This window comes from Panthera uncia, assembly GCF_023721935.1.
Source record: "Panthera uncia isolate 11264 chromosome B3 unlocalized genomic scaffold, Puncia_PCG_1.0 HiC_scaffold_1, whole genome shotgun sequence".
Taxonomy (NCBI): Eukaryota; Metazoa; Chordata; class Mammalia; order Carnivora; family Felidae; genus Panthera; species Panthera uncia.
Window position 1 is genome coordinate 36,176,375 of NW_026057582.1, and position 20,514 is coordinate 36,196,888.

At 41.4% G+C, this 20,514-nt stretch overlaps 1 protein-coding gene and 1 pseudogene across 8 annotated transcripts in view; one reads left to right on the forward strand and one right to left on the reverse strand.

Moving 5' to 3' along the window:
• The window catches only part of SYNE2 (spectrin repeat containing nuclear envelope protein 2), a 337,489-nt gene that overhangs the window by 283,375 nt on the left and 33,600 nt on the right, over positions 1 to 20,514 (reverse strand). The window lies entirely within an intron of this gene.
• LOC125908723 (ubiquitin-like protein 5) lies at positions 607 to 1,328 on the forward strand (annotated as a pseudogene).

A 20,514-nucleotide genomic window follows, 5' to 3' on the forward strand; every position in this document is an offset into this window, starting at 1 on the left:
GGACATCTTAGGTGCTTGTGTGTACTTTATTGTGAACTTGAACCTGCAAGAATCTTCTTTATAACTTTTTATAAAGTTTATAAAGTTTTTCATAAAGTTATTAAAGTCTATAAAGTTTTAGTTCCTCTTCTGCTCCATAAATGTTGCCATTTACTGGAAACAGTAACAACTGAGCTTGAGCTTGCAAAGTGAAACTAAAAAATAAACTATATGAAAAAGAATGTTTTGATGAGGCTACCTATTATATTGAATTATTTTCCCAAGTACTTACTTTTCCACACATTTCTTTCTCTATCCCCACTCTGACCCTTAAAGAATCCTGCCAGTAAGAGGAATTCTAACTGTGCAATTCTTTATTGCTTCGGGTATGTATATGCCGCTATTACCATCTTAGGGGCTTAAAAACTTGACTTTTCCCATACAGATGACTTCCTTATCAAATAAACCTAACCAAATATATAAAAATATAAAATGTATTAGGGAATGGATAGAAAAATGGGTAAATACACAGATACCTGATCAAGCAAGTAGAGCAAAACATTAGTGGTAGAATCTATGTGTTCAGCATATCAAAGATGTTCACTGTAAAATCCTTTTCCATTTGTGTATATTAGAAATTCTTTATAATAAAATATTGGGAAGGAGACAACCAGAAATAAATATACCCGAGGCCAACAGCTAGATAAAATCAATCATATCCAACAGATCACTTTACACGAAGAATAAAAATCATTCGATTTTGAAAAATCAGTCAATGCAACAGACAGTCTTCAAAAATCTTTTGGCTCCAGGGCAAGGAGGCTGTGGCATTGGTGGGTTCCAGGAGTTTCCAGCTCCAGACAGGATGGTCGAGGTTGTTTGCAATGACCAGCTGGGGAAGAAGGTCCCCGATACACTGATAACATCCATCAGGGACCTTAAGAAGCTGATCACAGCCCAAAATGGCACCCATTGTACCAAGATCATCCTGAAGAAGTGGTACACAATTTTTAAGGACCACGTGTCTCTGGGGAATAAGAAATCCACGGTAGGATGAACCTGGAGCTTTAGTATCAATAGAGCACAATTCCTTCCCCGTCTTGCTCTGCCCTACCCTGTCCTCCGCTCTTCTCCCATCCTCACTCCCACATTGGTGTGGATGCTTGTTTTTAAAAACTTAGGTTAAGGGCGCCTGGGTGGCTCAGTCAGTTAGACATCCGACTTCAGCTCGGGTTATGATCTCATGGTTTATGAGTTCGACCCCCTACGTCGGGCTCTGTGCTGACAGCTCGAGCCTGGAGCCTGCTTCAGACTCTGACTTCCTCTCTCTCTGCCCCTCCCCTGCTCACATTCTGTCTCTCTCTTTGTCTATCTCTCAAAAATAAATAAACGTTAAAAAATATTTAAAAACTCATGTTAATGGGGCGCCTGTGTGGCTCAGTTGGTTAAGGGTCTGACTCTTGATTTCTGCTCAGGTCATGATCTCACGGTTCATGAGATGGGGGCAGGTGTGGGTTCTGCACTGACAGTGCAGAGACTGCTTGGGATTCTCTCTCTTTGCACTTTCTCCCTTCTGCACTTACGCGCAGGCACTCTCTCTTTTTCTCTCTCAAAATAAACTTAAAAAAACCCATTTTAATAAAATCTTAGAAATTGCCCCAAAAAAACCCCCCCAAAAACCCAACAACTTTCAATTGCATCTTCCCCAGTCCTGTTTACCATCCAAAATTCCCTTATTATCTCTCCCACGGATCACTGTTGTTAAAGATTTTATGCACCGAATAAACTATCCTTGTCAATTAACAGCTAATTTGTTTTATCCTCGGCATTAAGATGAATCAGAGACCGCTTGGGTTAACGGTGCTACAATACTTCGCCGATATGCTCCTAACCAAAATGAAAAGCTGTTTGCCAGCTCAAGTGAGCCCGTGCAGCCTGACAACTGACGAAGGTACCAATGTTCTCCGCTTTTGACGTAACAAGACCACCACTACCCCTTCCCATACCCGAGGGCTCCTGAACCCCAAGTGAAGACAAAGCACTTCTTCATGATGACAGGAGAAAAACTGAATTCTAGAATGAATTTCCTAAGGGCATCCACTATTCCCTGCCAGGACTATTTTCTTAAGGGGGGTTAATAACAATAGTAGCAAACACTTACATAGCACTTAACATATACAGGCACTGTTCTAAGCACTTTGCACATACAGCCTCATTTAATCTGTAACACCTGTAAGGGTTGGGTAGTCTAATGACCCCCATATTTGAAAAACCAAAACAAGGGGCGCCTGGCTCAGTCAGTTGGGCGGCCGACTTCGGCTCAGGTCATGATCTCGCGGTCTGTGAGTTCGAGCCCCGCGTTGGGCTCTGTGCTGACAGCTCAGAGCCTGGAGCCTGTTTCAGATTCTGTGTCTCCCTCTCTCTGACCCTCCCCCGTTCATGCTCTGTCTCTCTCTGTCTCAAAAATAAATAAACATTTAAAAAAAAATGTCACATACAGCTGTCTATGGACACAATAGCTAATAAATGATGGAACGAAGATTTGAATCCAAGGGGTTCTGGCTTCAGTCTATGCTCTTTACCAAAACATTTTGATGTCTCATCGAGCTAGCTGAAACTGCCATATTTTGTTTATTCTTTCATGCATTTACTCAGCAACTGTTTATATGTGCTAGTTCCTGCTCTCAAGGAATTCAATCTCCTGGGGATGACAAATGAACATAATATTGAGTAAGATCCGCGAACGAATGTATGTAGAAGGCACCGTACAAGCAAAGGAAGAGACCCATCCCACCCTCAAAGCTAGAGACAGATGGGGCTGTCAGGAGTGCACTTCACAAAACAGCATTTCACTCCAAATGGTCCCATTAACATTATTTGAACAAGACCTTGAAGTTAATAAGAATGTACCTGAGAATCACTCATTGTCATTCACTATCAATCAACCATAAAGTATTAAATGAAGGGGAAAGAATTTAAACTAAAAACAGAACAGAGAACAAATCGATAACCAGAGAATCAAGTGTTCCTGTGCTAAACTGGTATGTGAGATTCACTATATCGCATATTAAAGTTGAAGAAAAAAAAACTGTATTCATTAAAAAAAAAAAAAAAAAAAAAGGCTAGACCTTAAAACAAGTACAGTTGACACAGGTTTGAACTGCGCAGGCCCACTTACACAGAGATTGCTTACAGCGCAGCACTGGAAATACATTTTCTCTTCTTTATATTTTTCTTAACATTTCCTTTTTCTCTAGCTTACTTTATTGCGAGAATATAGTATATATTAACATAGCATACAGACTATGTGTTAATCAACTGGTTATGTTATCAGTAAGGCTTCTAGTCAACAGTAGGGGATTAGTAGTTAAGTTTGGGGAAAGTCAAAAGATATACATGTATTTTCAACTGCGTGGGGGGGGGGCGGGGATCAGCGCCCCTGACCCCCATATTGTTCAAGGGTTAACTGGATTTGCCTGAGAGGTTTCTGTTTTTAATAGGATAAACTTAACAGGATACTTTTTTTTATTTACTGAAAAATGTCTTCGAGTTTCTAAAATATGTCCACCAAAAGTAAAACCTGGTTAAAACCACCACCAGGTGGGTGCCTGGGTGTCTCAGTCGGTTAAGCCTCCAAGCTTGGCTCAGGTTATGATCTCACGGTTCGTGGGTTCAAGCCCCGCATCGGGCTCTGTGCCAACAGCTCAGAGCCTGGAGCCTGCTTTGGATTGTGGCTCCCTCTCTCTGCCTCTCCCCAACTTGTACACGCAAACGCTTTCTCTCTCTCAAAAATAAATAAACATTAAAAAAAAAAAAAAAGGTAAAACCAAACTTTAAAGACTGACTCAGTTGAAAGCGGTAGATTATTAACCCAAATATTGTCTTAATACAACTATTAAGAGAGAGTAAGAAGGGCGTGGCCGTGGGCTCACAGGACTCACAGGGTCTCCAGCCCAACTCCCATCTCATTGTGTGTTCCATCTTCTCTGTGCGGCTAGAATCAGCACAGAAGAGCCCTTCCCAACGGCTCCTTGTGGCTTTCCAGGGGCTGTTATCCTTTTCAAAGAAAAGTTACACACAATTATGTGACAAAGCCAGGGATTAGAATGAAAATAACAGACCAGCTTCAGGCACACAACCAAAGACTGGGTAAAAAAATCAATGCACTGGCAGTAAAGATTCTAAAATCAAGTGGAATGGTGTGGAATTATGTTTTTAAAATTCAGATAAACTAATAGGTACACTTCTATAAATGGCATAGCTATTTTGAAATGACTGTGGCTTGCTTAGGCAAGATATATTTTTTGAAAAATTTTTTTCATGTTTTTATTTTATTTTTGAGGGAGAGAGAGCACGAGTGGGGGAGCGGCAGAGAGAGAGAGGGAGACACAGAATCTGAAGCAGGCCCCAGGCTCCAAGCTGTCAGCACAGAGCCTGATTTGGGGCTTGAACTCACAAACTGTGAGATCATGACCTGAGCTGAAGTCAGCAGCTCAACCGACTGAGCCACACAGGCGCCCCTAGGCAATATATCTTAATATTCTTCTGGTGTCTCTAAAACCTCAAACACTAGAGAATTTCCCTTTTTTAAAGAAATCTTGGCATTTACTTTGATTATACTTAGGATGTTTTTAATTCAAAAATAAAATTTGAATGGAGATTATCTCTCATGAACGGAATTATGGGTGATTTTTATTTCCTTCCTTTTGCTTAATCTGCATTTTTAAAAATTTTCTTAATGTTTATTTATTTTTGAGACAGAGAGAGACAGAGCATGAATAGAGGAGGGGCAGAGAGAGAGGGAGACACAGAATCTGAAGCAGGCTCCAGGCTCTGAGCTGTCAGCACAGAGCCCGACGTGGGGCTCGAACTCACGGACCGTGAGATCATGACCTGAGCCAAAGTCGGACACTTAACCGACTGAGCCACCCAGGCGCCCCTAATCTGCATTTTTAAAATTTCAAATGGTGAATGCATCTTTCTGCTACAATAAGGGAAACATTTTTGCTTTTATTTTAATGATATGACAACAAAATGGGGAATAAGGTATTATTTAGTTCAAGGTCAAGTCTCCAATTGATTTGCTATGAAACATGTATATCTGTATCTTCAAAATGAGAAAAATACTCTCTTGACACAAATAAAATTTTAGAAAACTTTTCTGGCTTTGTCTTCTAGAAAACAGTTATTCTAGAAATTTCTAGAAATATTCCTGGAAACCTTTTTGGTACCACAACAGGTCTCTTATTTCCTCATTATTAGATAGTTTGCTAATGAGTCCTGGCAGTCTGACAGCACTGGAAAAATTACTGTGTCGTACGAGGAAAGGGACATCTATCTCATCTTCAGAGGCTGATCAGAAAGTCTACCATGGAAGGACGTAGGAAGTACACTCAGGTAACTCTTCAACAGAGTGATTTAAATGTCACACTTGTTCCCATCGTTTTTTACTAGTTTTTGTCTACACCACATTATTTACGATCCACCTAGCAGTCCTGAAGGAGGTCGCTTTGTCAGATGAGTTGCAGCGCTATTCCTAGCCACGGGCCGTTATTAGCGGTGATCCGCTTACAAGCTCCCAGCAGAAAGGTGGTGACACAAATGCAGTAAGTTTCTTCAACTTTTTCCTGCTAACTTTTCCTGACTCCGCTATCACTTCTCCTGTCATCACCACTTAACCAGAAGCTATCGGTACAAATTCACAGACCAGGTGATTTCTTTTTTAACTGAAGTACAGTTGACACACAACGTTACAGTAGTCTCAGTTGTACAACACAGTGGTCCCACAAGTGTACACAGTATGCTGTGCTCACAAGCGTGGCTACTGTCACCACGCAACGCTATCACAACACTGTTGACTACACTCCCTACGCTGTACCTTTCATCCCTGTGACTTATTCTTTCCGTAACTGGAAGCCTGTATCTCTCACGGCCCTTTACCCATTTTGTGCAGCCTCCCACAGCCCTCCCCTCAAACAACCATCAGTTTGGTCTCTGCATCTAAAGGTCTGTTTCTGCTTTTTGTCTGTTTAGATTCTACAAGTGAAATCATAAGGTATTTGTCCTTCTCTGTCTGACCTATTTTACCTGGCATCATACCCTCAGGGTCCATCCATTTTGTCTCAAATGGCAAGATTTCATCTTTTTTATCACTGTATAACTTTCCACTGTATGTACATTACACATCTTCTTTCTCCATTCACCTACTGACAGATACTTGGGTTGCTTCCGTATCTTGGCTATTGTAAATAACGCTGTAATACACATAGGGGTGCATGTATCTTTTGGAATTAGTATTCTTGTTTTCTTTAGGTAAATACCCAGTAGTGGAATTACTGAGTCATACGGTGCTTCTATTTCTAACGTTTTGAGGAAGCTCCATACAGTTTTCCACAGTGGCTGCACCAGTTTGCATTCCCACCAAAAGTACACAAGTGTTCCTTTTTCTCCACATCTTCGCCAACACTTGTGATTTCTTGTCTTTTTGATTCGAGCCATTTTGACAGGTGTGAGGTGATGTCTCACTGTGGTTTTGATTTGCATTTCCCTGATGATGAGGGATGTTGAGCATCTTTCTGTGTCTGCTGGCCATCTGGATGTCTTCTCTGGAAAAATCAGACCAGGTAACTTTTAAATTCCACTCCACTATCTCTTTCCAGGCACTTCATCTTCCTAATGACCACCTCAAAATGCCAGAAATCAATTTTAACCAGTCACTATACTTTTGGAAAACAAATATGTAGCAGTTCTCTGGATAGAATGCTGCTCACAACAAAGCAGGGTCACTCACCAGCCAAAACCAACTGGGCCACTGAAACACCCACTCCAACCACGATAACAGCATTCTGAGTGAACATAGCCACTTCCCTAAAAGAGCCGTGTTGACCTTGACCAAGTCTCAAATGCTCTGAACTGTGGCATCCACTGACTGCTACAGAATGGGAATGATAGTATGTATCTTACAGGGTCGTTGTTGGAATTCAATAAAAAAGCACATGCAACTTAAAAACTACAGTAACAACTAACATTTATTGAGTGCTTACTGTGATAGATGCACTACAGTATATAAATGGTCTTTATTATAATCTGTGAAATGAGTTTATCAAGATTCTCCCTTTGGTTTGGTTTTGTTTTTGAGAGACAGACCACAAGCGAGGGACTCATCACAATACTAAAATGAAGGGTAAAAAAACTTAAGGACAAAAACTTCCAAAGTTATGAAAGCTGGTATGTTCAATTATCACAGATCTAGAAAGCCTGCACTTAGGCAGTAGTTATTTTGAATTTCCATCAGTACATTTTAACCTTAAAATTCTGCTCTCCTACCCTACACTCAAATTTTCTAAAGATCATAATTCCCCCAACAAAAGTTTCCTGCCTTTGCTACCACCAGGTCACCAATCTCCCCCATGACCTCATTATTTTTTATTTTTATTTACTTACTTACTTATTTATTTATGTAGGTTTCATGTCCAGTGTAGAGCCAAATGCAGGGCTTGAACTCATGACCCTGAGATCAAGACCTGAGCTGATATCAAGAGTCAGACACTCGACTGACTGAGCCACTCAGGCATCCCGTCCAGTCGCCATCTTGATCTATAGGCAAAATATGTACCTACATATCTGAGTGGCTTCTTTCCTCTGGCACCGTGAGACACAAGGATAGCTTTCTTGGAAAGAAACCCGGTCATGGCTATCCTGGCTTCTTCCCTCCTTAGGATCCCTGGCCTCAATAATCATACTCCTAATTATTGGCCCCCTCTTTTTAATCTTTGTTAAATTTGTCTCTTTTAGAATCCAACAAATCCTTGTATGAATGATGACTCAACAAGGATTCCAAGACACTCCCCTTGTTCAGCATGAAGCATCTACTGAAGATGAGACCTCCACACAAATACCAAAGATTTGTCATTGTCAATCTGACAGGGGGGAATGTAGAAGCTGCCACTAGGCAACAGGCTTAAGCAACAGAAACCTGAAAAAGGTAAAATGGTCCCACAGTGACCACCAGGCTGAATGCAAACAGACCCATTAGGTGACCCACCTCAAAATATCCATAAGCCCTAGCTGACCAGCGGGCTACTTACAAACAGGTACCAAAAAATGAAAATTTCATACATTCCCATACCCCCTCACTTGCTCCCCCTTAACTATAGATCCCCACCACTGCCTCCTGGCAGACAGTATCTCCTTTGCTGTTCTGCCCACTGCTCTCTCACAGTGTATTCAATAAACACCTATCTCCTTCAAAAAAAATACCCAAACAAAAGTCATATTCTATTAGAATTAACTTTAGAGAGCCCTTATGAGATCAGACTTACTCTTGTTTATAAACACCCACACCCACACACACATGCTGAAATGAAGAGCAAAATACAAGAAAACTACCTTGGCAGGTACAAATGTTTAAATCTTTTAACCATAGCCCTTTGGAACAGCAGTGCAGTTTATTTTATCTCCTCCAAAGACAAAAGTCAATTTCACCCTCAGTGATGCCAGTGCACAGAAGCTCAGTATGAATTCACAATTCGGCTGGAATCTGTAAGTGACCAAAGCAATCTTCCCTCTTGGGATCATAAAAACTATAGACTTCGCAGTGAAATGAGCCACCCAGGCACCCCATCAACTTTGTTTTATACTTGAGGATTTTCATAATAAAATGTTTGGAGGAAAACGTTATTAAAGTAATCCAGATGATGCTAGCTGGGACCAGGGCTGCAGGAGTAGGAGTGGCAATCAGTGGTCAAATTCCAAATATATTTTGAAGATGGCACCAACAGGATCTTCTGACCGATTTGATACCACATGTGAGAGAAAGAGAAGAATAAAAAATGACCAAAAATTTTGGCTTAGGCATCAGGAAGGATGAGGCAGAGACAGGTGCAGGTGGAAGAGGTTTGGAAAGTAGGAGTTCGGTTTTGAAATTTGAGATGTACATCAGACATCATGACTTCAGTTCCAAAGGGCAGATTCCTGCTCTATTTTGAGTTCAGGTAATGTAGGCATATTCCTTCCCCCCACCCTCCCCAAAGTAAATGCTTCATGCCCTATGGGAAACTAAACAAAGAACATCAAGTCAGAACCAAGAAGATGGAGCTGGCCAAGATAGTAAGACAGGAACAGGGTATTATGGGGAAAAAAATATGCTCTATGTTTATGTCCTATTTTAAAAGATCATAAATAAACGTTAAAAAATTTTTTTTTTTTAAAATGGGGCGCCTGGGTGGCTCAGTCGGTTAAGCGTCTGACTTCGGCTCAGGTCATGATCTCGCGGTCCGCGGGTTCGAGCCCCGCGTCGGGCTTTGGGCTGATGGCTCAGAGCCTGGAGCCTGCTTCCGATTCTGTGTTTCCCTCTCTCTCTGCCCCTCCCCCGTTCATGCTGTGTCTCTCTCTGTCTGAAAAATAAATAAACGTTAAAAAAAAAATTTTTAAAGATCAATAAAGGGGCACCTGGGTGTCTCAGTCGGTTAAGCATCCGACTTCCGCTCAGGTCATGATCTCACGGTTCATGAGTTCGAGCCCTGCATAGGGCTCTGTGCTGACGGCTCAGAATCTGGAGCCTGCTTCGGATTCTGTGTCTCCCTTTCCCTCTGCTCCTCCCCTCCACTCTCAAAAATAAATAAACATAAAAAAAATTTTAAAAGATCAATAAAAACGTTAGAACATAAAATAAGGACATCCCCCATAAACAAAAAAGAGAAAAATGGAAAAGAAATATAAAGCTTAAAAGACCAATCCCCCCTGCCAAAACAAAAACAAAAACAAAAACAAAAACAAAACAATCCCAGTGGATCTAACATCCAAGGGAGAACACAGAGAAGGAAATAATCAAAGAAGTAACACAAGAAGATTTTCCAGAACTGAAGGACAAGTATTTCCATAATATAAGAGCATAATAAGTGCCCCTCCCAAAATAGTTTTTTTTAAAAAGACTCTCAGCAAAACATGTTATCGGAAAATTTCAGAATAGCTGGAATAAACAATCTCCCAGAGAGACAAAAAAAAAAAAAAAAAAGATCGTACACCAAGAAAAAAGAATCAGAACGGCATCAGACTTTTGTATAGCCATACTGGACAACAGAAGACAGAGAGGAATGCATTAAAAGTTCTGAGAAAACCTAAACATAAAGCTAAAACTATAAAACTCTTAGAAGAAAACAAAAAGCAAAAGCTTCATGACACTGGATTTGGAAATAACCTCTACGATATGATTCCAAAAGCACAGTCAACAAATGAAAAAATAAATTGGACTACATTAAGACAAAATTCCAACGCTAGGGCTGAGAAGCTTAAAAAAAAATTATACCTTCATTCATTTCATAAAGAATTTGTGGTTTGCAAAGTCATGTTCACTGTCCTTCTGGGTGGAAATGCTGAGAAGTTTGGGAGAGACGGATTTAGGAAGCTCTGATCAGATGACCTCATTTTCTAGGGAAAATAAGAAGTGAGGTCATCGCTTGGGAGCAGGGACAGCAAGGGTGGGGTAGGGTCCTTGAGAAATGAATGGTGCTTGGAACAGTCCACAGTCGAGAACCTGAACAAACTGACTAGAGACATACAAGAAGCTAGAGGGCAGTAAAGGATCATGGAGGCCACAATAGCATTGGCCCAAACAGCATTTGGGGTCCAAGGTTCTCCCTCCTGGGAGAACCCAGGAGGACTCAGCATCTGACTGATACTCAAGCAGGAGCAGCAAATGTTGGTGACTTCAATTTCTGCCAACTAGAAAATGCTCTGAAATTGCACAGAGAGGCACTGAGCTGGCTCAGTCAGTTGAGCACATGACTCTTGACCTTGGGGTTGTGAGTTCGAGCCCCACGTTGGATGTAGAGATTACTTAAAAATAAAATCTAGGTGTGCCTGGGTAGCTCAGTTGGTTAAGTGTCCGACTTTGGCTCAAATCATGATCTCGCGGTTCGTGAGTTCCAGCCCTGTGTCAGACTCTCTGCTGACAGCATGGAGCCTGCTTTGGATTCTCTCTCCGTCCCTTTCTGCCCCTCCACCACTGTCACTACGTCTCTCTCTTTGTCTCTCAAAAATACGTGTTAAAAATTTCTTTAATTAAATCTAAAACAAAAAATTGCACAAAGACACAAGGAGACATATTCAAGAATGTTCATGGCAGAACCATTTGTAACAGAAAAAAGTGCAAATAATCGAACCCCATCAGTAGAATGGATAAAATGTGGTTGATTCATGCAAGGAAGATTATGCCACAGCTAAAATGAATGACTGACCAGTATCAGCATGGCTATATATTAAAACTATAATGAGGGTTGGGCGGGAAGCAAGTGCAAAAGGACTGATACACTACGAAGTCATTTACATACTTTATGTAAATTTTAAACACACACATACATATATGGTAAAAGAACAGAAACATGGTTGGGAATGACACTCACCAACTGCAGAGTGAGTGCAAAGGAATGGAGGGTGGGACTTCAGCTCCACAGTTAGCATCTTCTTTTGCCCCAAAGTTTAACATCTAAGTAGGGATTACATTACGATGTTTAAAATATTCGTCCCTGGGGCGCTTGGGCGGCTCAGTTAGGTGTTCCACCGGCTCAGGTCATGATCTCATGGTTCGTGGGTTAGAGCCCCGCGTCAGGCTCTGTGCTGACAGCTCAGAGCCTGGAGCCTGCTTCGGATTCTGTGTCTCCCTCTCTCTCTGCCCCTCCCCTGCTCATGCTCTGTCTCTCTCTGTCTCAAAAATAAATAAAAACATTAAAAAAAAATTTTAAGCTAGAAAACAGAGACCAAATACTTGAAAGAGCCCTGGGTTCAGAATCAAAAGAATCTGGCGTTAGCCCCGGCTCTGCCACTGACCACTCAGCCTCGGATAATCATCTGCTTCTCCCAGGTCCCGTTTCTCCATCTGTGAAATGAGGGCAGTGAGTCTGTCTGAGCGACCTCATAGTCTTTCAGGTTCTTGCCAAAGAACCTAACCTGAGTTCTCCGCTGCCTGTTGAAAAACACTGGATTACAAGAAACAACAGTCACGGTGGACGGCCCGCGAGGCCTCAGAGTCCACCCATTCCTGGATGTTGTCTTTGGATCCCATCCAGCCTCAAGGAACTGGGAACATGCACTGCATTGTTAGAGCCCCTCAGAGAACCACTTTTATTAAAACCCATTCTGGTATAATCCCGTAAACCTTACCCAGCCGGATATCATAGGGAACAGTCCAGAGAAACCTACCATTGCACTTCTTACACAGAAGTTCAGGAGTACGGTGCATTAAGACACGGTGTTCCTTTTCTGAGAACTCACTGTGGAACATTCTCTCAGGTCTCAGGACCAAGAAAAACTGTGACCCTGAGCGTTTTTTCTTTTAATCTAATGACCACGTTGTTTTTATAAACAAAGTTTCCCTCTCTTTTTTTTTGGCTGGGATAGCCCAGCTCTAGCAACTACAAAATGACTTTATGGAAACAAGTTGCTTTACTCAACTACTCTTGTTTTTCCTTCACTGCAAGGCCCTCTTCTAGTTTTATTATTTTTATTATTATTATTATTATTATCCAATTGAGTTCTATGTTTTCCTACAAATTGCTTCCAACTTTCTCTGGAATGGGAGAGGGTAAAAATAAGTGAGTTAAATCGACTCAGACTTTCTAAAAGGACAAGATAAAACATGTTGAAAATTACAAAATGAGATACAAATGCAAACTGTTCTTCATTGGTGAAAAAGAAAAACTTACTGTGGAAAATGAAGCTGTATGTGTTTTCGGTAAGTGAGATTTTCTAAACATTTCTCAATGCCAAGTCACTTGAAGACATCCATATTCCAGTTCTAAACTCTGGGAAGTTCACATCAGCTGTAGCCTCAGTACCCCAAGACCCCAAATCAATGGAGAGTCTTGGCGAAAAGCAATGAATTAACAATGCTTCCTGTTGGGTGTGGAACAGTGAAAAAGAGAAAAACAAGGTACTGAGGGGCATAATAAATCAGCTTATCATTATTCACAAGAAAAATCTTTTCCTGTGAATTCTTGGCACTCAAGAATATTTTTATTCTTTGGTCTTTTTATTTTATTTTAGGGAGAGAGTGAGAGTAGGGCAGGGCAGATGGGGAAAGAGAGAGGTGGGGGGGGAGGGAGAGGGAGAGGGAGAGGGAGAGGGAGAGGGAGAGGGGGAGGGAGAGGGAGAGGGGGAGGGAGAGGGAGAGGGGGAGGGAGAGGGAGAGGGGGAGGGAGAGAGAGGGAGAGAGAGGGAAAGAGAGGGAGAGAGGGAGAGAGAGAGAGGGGGGGGGGAGAGAGAGAGAGAGAGAGACTCTGACATGGGACTCGATCAAGTCAACGCTCACCCAACTGAGCCACCTAGGCGCCCCGAGAATATATATATTTTAATGATTATACTCTTCATGAATGTATTCTTATTCTGCCTCTTCCCCGTGTCCCCATTCCCTGCCCCTCCATCCCCTCTCTCAGCCCAGGCCCTGCAGGGTGTTTTTATCTCTGCCCCAGCTCCCTCCCACTACAGCAAGGCAAACGCAAACTGAATATCCCATAAATTGCCAGCACGCTAACGTGAAAAGAGGCCACCTGAAACATCACACGCTCAAAAAGCTGTTTTGGGGTGTTTTTTTTTTTTTTTAATGTTTTTTATTTATTTTTGAGACAGAGAGAGACAGAGCATGAGTAGGGGAGGGGCAGAGAGAGAGGGAGACACAGAATCGGAAGCAGGCTCCAAGCTCTGAGCTTTCAGCACAGAGCCCAACGCGGGGCTCGAGCTCCCGGACTGTGAGATCATGACCTAAGCTGAAGTCGGATGCTTAACCAACTGAGCCACCCAGGCGCCCCTCAAAAAGCTGTTAAAATCATCATAGCTTATAAGAATTGCTTAAACTTTCCAGATAGTGAAAAAAAAACAAGTATTTAGGTTCCTTTGCCACTGAATAGACTGGCCCTAGGGGAATTGGCCTGCTTCTCCAAAGAAGTGGCTGTGTAACTAACAGATCACTTCTCTCTGTCCCCACTCCAGGAATATCCTCAGTCCTTCTGGACTCCCTTAGTTAGTTCTTATCAGCCCCCTCCTGGCATCTCATGCTGGAGTGTGCTGCAAGCATCCTGGCATCGATTGAGAGGCCGTAGGTTCCTAAACATCAACCTGACATGCCAACTAACTGGAGAAACCCTTCCCTCTGAAGATCCACTGGTGAGCCTACCCATCCCTTGTAGCCCTGTATCCTCTGCAGATTCTAGATGGTGAGCCCGGAGAAGAGACTCTGTCTTGTTTACTGTTTATCTCTCCTCTAGCCCTGTGAATGGCATATAGCGGGCACATGAGAAATGTTTGAGGAAAGGTTAACGGAACGAGCAAGGGGCACCTGGGTGGCTCGGTTGGTTAAGCGTCCAGCTCTTGATTTCGGCTCAGGTCATGATCTCTCGGGTTCATGAGATTGGGCCCCACGTTGGGCTCTGTGCTGACCGTGCAGAACTTGCTTGGGATTCTCTCTCAATCTCTCTCTCTCTCTCCTCTCCCCCTCTGTCTCTCTCTCTCTCTCTCTCTCTCAAAGAAAAAAGAAAAGTAACTTTTTTAAAAAATAAAAAATAAAAATAAAAGAGTCAACAAATGAATGAACAAACTGGAATGATGCAGCTGGGGAAACTTAACTTTCAGACTGCTCCCCCCATTAAAATTTCCTTTTTCCTTCCTTTTTTTTTTTTTTAAAGAATTTAGCATTAGGAGCAGGGGGCCTGAGTGACTCTGTTGATAAAGCCTCAGACTCTTGATTTGGGTTCAGGTCATGACCTCACAGTTCACGAAATCAAGCATCGCATCAGGTCTATGCTAACCATGCAGAGCCTGCTTGGGATCTCTCACTTCCTCTCTATTTCTCTCTTTCTCAAAATAAATAAACTTAAAACAGTTAAAAAAAAAAAAAAGAATTTAGTGCTAAAAAATACTCCACTTCCTTGGAGGAACAAGTTGGATTCTTCTTGGTGCTATTATTTTTGTTGCTGTTTTCTCTCTCATGTTCCTTTTTTCATTTCATTTGGGCTGTCCAGAAACACAGAACTCACTTTGAGGTCAAACTGTAGTAATTATGTAGGCCCTCTTTATGTCTGTTTTTCCCTGGCCTTTGTCTTCTTTTTCATTTTTACTTTTTTAAAAAAAATTTAATGTTTATTTATATTTGAGAGAAAGAGACAGTGTGGGAACAGGGAAGGGGCAGAGACAGACTGAGACACAGAATCCCAAGCAGGCTCCAGGCTCCGAGCTGTCAGCACGGAGCCCAACGTGAGGCTAGAACTCATGAGCATGAGACCATGACCTGAGCTGAAGTCGAAAGCATAACCAACTGAGCCACCCAGGCGCCCCTGTTTTTACTTTTAATTGACATGTGTTACCTTATTATACATATACATATATATTATATACATGTTATATATATATTTATATATATATATTTTATATATATATATATATATTCGTTATGGTCATCTTAAATCCTTCATGAATAAGGTAATGAACGAATTAAAAAACTAAATGAACAAATAAGTAAGCAAACAAAAACTCAGAAAATATACTTTATAAGAATTTTTTTTATACACACTCAAAAATAAAAATAATTTTGAAATTCAGGTCTTCCCAAGTCACAGAATTTTTTAAGTTCCAACTTCCTCCTTCAGTAATCTCCACTTGAATTTGTTCTCCTTCCTTTCATTTTTGACAAGATTTTTTTTTTCTCACCAAAAGGCCAGAATTCTTGGCCAGAGGAAACTAATTCACCCTCAAATGTCTTCTTGGATGTATTTTAAGGTAAAATGCCTATTTCTACTTGTAATGATTTGTTCCTTGGATTTTCAAGGTTTCAGGGGAACTTTAGTCCCCAACTATTCTGGGGGGAAATGGGGGCTGAGGGACTGGAGAAATTCTGTTAAGCTTATAAAGTTGAACCAGTCCTACCGAATGTGGTCAAATGGCTGCATGTATGCTGGTAAAATTCTCAGAACAGAAATGACTGAACCTTTTGGGAAAATCTGTGCAGGGTCTGACTGTGATTATAAAAGAATTTTTGTCAAATGTTTCAAGTAACATAACTGTACATGCATTTTTACACATGTTTCTGTTGGGTAGCATTTCCCCCGTGATGAAGGATTTGTTGTCTTTAAAATTCCAAACACTAGCCTTTCCAAGATACTTAAAAGAAATATTTCTCAATTTGAAATGTTTGCCAGCAAACACAACAGCCAAAAATATGTTGGCTGTGGAAATGAGAAGTTGGTGTCTGAAATGTACTATTTCTTCAGAAAAATATTTATCAATTTTAGTGGCAGCTGCAAAGCTGCTTTCACACTCAGAAATTAATTTACTATTACAAATGGGCAAAGGCAGAGTGATTGGATTTTTCCTTTTGGCCTGTGTGCTACTACAACCGACCCGAATTACACACGGCTTTAATCAACAGACGCACCAGCTGCCGCTTGGTCGGGGACCTGTTCTTTCTCTTTAACTGTGTTCACTTACAGAGGAAATCAACAAAACCAGACAATGGCCCAATTTGTCTTATAATGGCCAAGCCCCACTAGCATTCCCCATCACATGCCCATGGTTGCTAAGGTTTGTTTGTTTTTTTTTTTTTTTTTTTAATTCATTGAGAAGCTTTCTGATCCAATTTTCTTCTTACACTCAGGATTTAAGATAAATATCATGAAAACATGCACCAAAGTCACGGGAAGTTGAGACTTCCAGAGGAGATCGTCTTCATTCATTCACTTAACAAATAGTGGTTGCGTGCTTTCTGTCTGCCAGGCACCGTATCAGGCACCGGGGCTGCAAAGAGGAGTAAGTGCGAAAGACTTTCCAGAGACAGGAAGGGCGTGTTTGAGGAGTATAAACACCAGCAGGAACTAACTGCCCGGAGGAATCCAAAAAAGTAAGGCTTGTCATAACCGGCATAAACAGAAGAGGACCAATTTCTAGCATCCCACCCCTAAGACTTCCCTGCTAAAGCAGGTAGGACCCAGCAAGTATAGACAGGTGGATGAGAAGGCTGGCCAGGACAAGTGAATCTATTCACATTATAAATCACTAAGGAGTGCAAAACTAAGTTTATTCTTCCAGTCCACCACCACAACAGAACTAAGAGTTACGAAACAGACACAGGTATTTTTAGAGGGTGGAAAAAACCCTTTAAATCTAAATTTTGTTTGCCATAAGCATAAAAAAGTCAAACTGTAGTTTAAATTTATTTTCTACAGAATGGAATATACATTTTATTCACCTTTTTTAAATGTTTATTTATTTATTTTGAGAGAAAAAGAAAGCGTGAGTAGGGAAGGGGCAGAGAGAGAGGGAGAAAAAGTCCTAAGCAGGATCCGTGCTGTCAGTGCAGAGCCCGACACAGGGCTCGAACCCACAAACTACGAGATCATGACCTGAGCTGAAATCAAGAGTCGGCCACTTAACCGACAGAGCCACCAAGTCGCCCCCATTTTATTCACTTTTAAGAGGATTTTTTTTGTATTATGTAAGTACTATGTGTTAAGTGATTTTTTAATAATACAGAAAAAAATGAATAAAATCGATCCAGAGATGTTTAGACTATTTTTATCTCCAGCATAGGTTTTTTTACTGTTTTTACAAAGTTGCAATTATACCACAAATTTGTTTTATTCTACTAAATATTAGGCATCAGCATTTCCCTGTTATTAGTCTCCCTAAATGTCATTATAATGTAACGCCTACATTGTATCTTGATGGTATATAAGAACTTGAACCGGAAAAGAACAGCAAGGGTTAGTCTCCCAAACTTCTCAAGAAGACAAAAAAAAAAAAAAAAAACAAAACTAAAAACTAAACAACAACAACAAAAACTACCATTTTCATTTAGCTTCTGCTCATTTATCATTACTCAGGAAATTACCCAAAAAGTATTAATGTGCAGCTTGCATGTTTCGGGCACTATGCTAGGTGGTTAGCAATATAATCAGTCCCTTAAGAATACGGACTCCCCAAGACAAGAGGAAACATACTCCTTCGCCTTACTTGATTCTTTGCTATGGGCACCACTGTGCTTCAGCTCTGTTCTATGCAGATTAAATCAAATAATTACGTGAGTTATACTATGAGGCTAATTTCCAGTAGGGCAGGAGCGGTGAATGGGCAGCAGTAACAAGGACCCAGGCTCATTCGAGCTACAGTATAACTAAATCTGGCCTCAATACCCCTGCCCAGGGTGAGAGAAACAAGAGCCAGGGCACATCAGCTGCTTGCTGGCTTCCAGGTGAGGGACAGTGCTTCCCAGGCAGGCCTAGGACACCGCGGCTACCTTGGGTCTAGTCTGGGAAGCTGAATGGTCTTGTGAGGGGGTAATGCCATGTCACAGAATTATTCCTGGACTAGTGGTTTAGCAGACCTGAGCTCTAGTCCTCTTTTTGGCCCAAGAGTAGAGAATGCATTTAACACACCGGAACCCTAGTGTGTTCACCCAATACATAAGGGTGGAGCTAGACATTCTCTAAGAGCCCTTCCAGCTAGATAAATCTGTGATTTTATGATGTTATAAAAAGCAGGACTCACAGTCCCCGAAAGTACCAAACCCGACCATCTTACCACCTTTTCAAGCATGATTTCAAACACCAGGAATGAAGAAAAACCAGTTCCTTGCTGCTCTAGAAGTTGTGTATCTTCCAGTTCAGTTACTGAGCTATTCTGAGCTGTGATCAATCTTCAGTCTGGCTGGCAATGCCAAGGAGGTCGGGGTTGGGGGGTGGGAAGCTGAGACTGGATCTTCCTGAGGGACAACCAGTTGTGTTCTCTCCTATAGCCACAGGCTGACCACCTTCCCCAAGGACCCACAGAGGTTAGGGAGGGTCTGATCGGTTCAAATCTGCCTTTCAAACAGAGGAGTTCAAAGTATCTTTCTTTTTTTTTAAGTTTATTTATTTTGAGAGAGAGAGCACACGCAGGGGAAGGGCAGAGAGAGAGAGAGAGAGAGAGAGAGAGACAGAATCCCAAGCAGACTCCCAACTGGAAGCACAGAGCCCAATGTAGGACTCGAACCCACAAACCGTGAGATCATGACCTGAGCCGAAATCAAGAGTCGGATGCTTAACGGACTGAGCCACCCAGGAACCCCATAAATGACTGAAGGTGATTACACACTTTCATTATATTATAGTCTCTGACAGTATGAAAACAAGAAGATCAATTCTTTTATTATTAAAATTTTCATTATTTTCTCAAAATGATTGGAGAATAATAATTTTTTAATAATTAGAGAACAGCTCATGCCATTTAAAGACTACTACCCCAATAAGTACAAAATATCCTATCAAACAATTTAGACACCTATTTATGAGATATAAAATTGATATACATCCAATAGGTAAACAAACTTTGCACTTAATAATTGATTTGCATCTAATAATCACAATATATTCTTAAAATTACCTCTATTCTACTTACCTCTTGAAATCAAAGTCTATGATTTAGATTTTTTATTTTTATTTTTTAATGTTTATTTGAAGAGACAGAGTATGAGAGGGGGAGGGCATAGAGAGAGGGAGACACAGAATGCGAAGCAGGCTCCAGGCTCTGAGCTGTCAGCACAGAGCCTGACATGCAGCTGGAATCCATGAACCGTGGGATCATGACCCGAGCCACCCAGGCACCCCAAAGTCTATGATTTAAAAAGAAAAAAAGGGGGTACCTGAGTGGCTCAGTCAGTTGAGTGTCCGACTCTCAGTTTGGGCTTAGGTCATGATCCCAGGGTCATGGGATAGAGCCCTGCGTCAGGCTCCATGCTGAGCAAGGAGACTGCTTAAGATTTTCTCTCTCTCTCTCTCTCTCTCTCTCTCTCTCTCTCTCGATCTCCCCCTCTGCCTCTCTCCCCTACTCATACTGTCTCTCTCTCTCTAAAAAAAATATACATAAATAAATAATTTAAAAAGAAAAAAAGGAAGAGGGGCACCTGCATGGCTCAGTTGGTTGAGCATCTGACTTTGGCTCAGGTCATGATCTCACAGTCCATGAGTTTGAGCCCCGCTTCAGGCTCTGTGCTGACAGCTCAGAGCCTGGAGCCTGTTTCGGATTCTGTGTCTACCTCTCTCTCTGCCTCTCCCCTGCTTGTGCTCTGTCTCTGTCTCAAAAATAAGTAAAAACATTAAAAAAAAATTTTTTTAAAGAAAAAAAACGAAGAATATTCCATATAATGAACAAGTGGACAACAGAGTATGCATTCCACCCTGCCTTATAGGAATTATAGTCAATTATTCTTAACAAATAATAATAATAATAATAATAATAATAATTACTTATCTGAAGGCGATAAAGCCAAAAAGAAAACAAAGGGACCATCCACTCTCAATTACCCAAGCACACATATTCCTTTTGATGCATTAGTCAGAGTCCCATCCTTGGGCCAAGGATTTAAACAGACGTGGTAAGTTTGTGTGTCCGGCAGTATGCATGCTTTTGTAGGCAGTGAGCCCACCCACAAGTGCACTTGGAATTTTGTTCGAGATGGAGGCAGTGGGAGTGTTAAAACTGCTTTCAGCCCGTGAAATGGCATCATCACCTATCTGT